The sequence below is a fragment of the Acanthisitta chloris genome, unplaced genomic scaffold, assembly GCF_000695815.1.
Source record: "Acanthisitta chloris isolate BGI_N310 unplaced genomic scaffold, ASM69581v1 scaffold171, whole genome shotgun sequence".
Taxonomy (NCBI): domain Eukaryota; kingdom Metazoa; phylum Chordata; class Aves; order Passeriformes; family Acanthisittidae; genus Acanthisitta; species Acanthisitta chloris.
Window position 1 is genome coordinate 985 of NW_008657367.1, and position 2,380 is coordinate 3,364.

The following is a 2,380-nucleotide window of genomic DNA, read 5'->3' on the forward strand; positions in this document are numbered from 1 at the left end:
GGGAAAGAGAGGGGGAAAAGGAAAAAGAGGGAAAGAAATAGCAGGGGAGAGGGGCGGGAGGAGGAGCAGGAGAGCGAACACCCGCGGCTACAGCTCACTCGTTTTTCCGGGGCGAAATCCCAGTGCCGCTATCCCGATATCCCGGCATCCCCATATCCCGGTATCCCGATATCCCGCTACCCATCCCCGCTACCTCATTCCCAGTGCCCCATTCCCGGTACCGGTTCCCGGTTGTCCCGGTGCCGGTACTCGTTCCCAGTACTCCATTCCCGGTGTCCCGGTACCTGTTCCCGGTACCCTATTCCCAGTGCCCCATTCCCGGTGTCCCGGTACCTGTGCCCCGTTCCCGGTACCCCATTCCCAGTACTCAATTCCCGGTGCAGGTTCCCGATTGTCCCAGTGCCGGTACCCAATTCCCGGTACCCCATTCCCCGTGTCCCGGTACTCGTTCCCAGTACTCCATTCTCGGTGTCCCGGTGCTGGTGCCCCATTCCCGGTACCCCATTCCCATTCCCGGTACCCCTTTCCCGGTGCCCATTCCCGATGCCCACTCCCGGTATCCCATTCCCGGTGCCCATTCCCAGTACCCCATTTCCAGTGCCCATTCCCGATGCCCATTCCCGGTACCCCATTCCCAGTATCCCACTCCCAGTATCCCATTCCCAGTCCCCACTCCCAGTATCCCATTCCCGGTATCCCATTCCCAGTCCCCACTCCCGGTCCCCACTCCCAGTCCCCATTCCCGGTATCCCACTCCCAGTATCCCATTCCCAGTTCCCATTCTCGGTACCCCACTCCCGGTATCCCACTCCCAGTTCCCATTCCCAGTATCCCACTCCCAGTCCCCATTCCCAGTATCCCATTCCCAGTCCCCACTCCCAGTATCCCATTCCCGGTATCCCATTCCCAGTCCCCACTCCCGGTCCCCACTCCCAGTCCCCATTCCCGGTATCCCACTCCCAGTATCCCATTCCCAGTTCCCATTCTCGGTACCCCACTCCCGGTATCCCACTCCCAGTTCCCATTCCCAGTATCCCACTCCCAGTCCCCATTCCCAGTATCCCATTCCCAGTCCCCACTCCCAGTATCCCATTCCCGGTATCCCATCTCTCAGTTCCCATTCCCGGTATCCCACTCCCAGTATCCCATTCCCAGTTCCCATTCTCGGTACCGCACTCCCGGTATCCCATTCCCGGTATCCCACTCCCGGTCCCCACTCCCAGTCCCCACTCTCAGTTCCCATTCCCGGTATCCCACTCCCGGTATCCCACTCCCAGTCCCCATTCCCAGTATCCCATTCCCAGTCCCCACTCCCAGTATCCCATTCCCGGTATCCCATTCCCAGTCCCCACTCCCGGTCCCCACTCCCAGTCCCCATTCCCGGTATCCCACTCCCAGTATCCCATTCCCAGTTCCCATTCTCGGTACCCCACTCCCGGTATCCCACTCCCAGTTCCCATTCCCAGTATCCCACTCCCAGTCCCCATTCCCAGTATCCCATTCCCAGTCCCCATTCCGGTGCCGATTCCCGCTGTCCCCGCTGAGTGCCGTGGCCGTGGCTGCGCTCCCAGCGCGGTCTCTGTGGCGCAATCGGTTAGCGCGTTCGGCTGTTAACCGAAAGGTTGGTGGTTCGAGCCCACCCAGGGACGGTGCGCTCCGATCTTTTTCTCCCATTCCCCTTTTTTTTTCCCCCCCGTTTTCCCAGCTCCACTCCGAGCCCAGGATGGGACACGAATCCCATAGAGCTGAGCTGGACGAGGACAAGGTGCCCGGGCAGGATGTACTCCCTGTGGGGTCACAGCTCCCTCCGAGGGAAAACTGCCCCTGGTGTACACAAACCATCCCTGCTCAGCCTCTGTCCCCTCTGCAGTGTCCCAGAACCAAAAGGACATTCAAATCGGAGTCTTGAGAGCCTCTTTCCATCCCGATTCCATGTTTAGCCTTAAAAATGAGCTGAAAGGAGTCCAAGATCTGCACTGCTGAGTTTCCCCTCGCTTAAAACTCTTGTACAATCTATTTCTGTTCCCTGCCTGCCCTGATTTTATTTTCACACCAGAATTAATGATGGTTCTGGTTTCATGCAGGGCATAAAGCTGTGCCGGGAAGATCCCCGTTATTCCCATCGGGCTCTGCTGCTCTCTCTCTCCCCAGTGCCTGGAGTGCTCCCAGCATCCAGAACGGGAGCTCTGACTTCTGACAGAATCTTCCACAATGGAAAACACTTCCAAAATACACTTTAAAATACAGCCGTGCCCTATATCCAGCTGTGCCCCATAGACTCAGCTGTGCCCCCATGGATCCACCTGTCCCCCCCATTCAGCTGTTCCCCAAGGATCCAGCTCTGCCCCCTGGATCCAGCTGTGGCCCCCATGGATCCATT

The 2,380-nt window shown here is 58.7% G+C and overlaps 1 non-coding gene across 1 annotated transcript; it reads left to right on the forward strand.

Annotated features, from left to right (window-relative positions):
- The first annotated feature begins 1,575 nt into the window (after positions 1-1,575).
- TRNAN-GUU lies at positions 1,576-1,649 on the forward strand. The gene has a single exon. It is a non-coding gene; the product is annotated as a tRNA-Asn (tRNA).
- Positions 1,650-2,380: the final 731 nt, after the last annotated feature.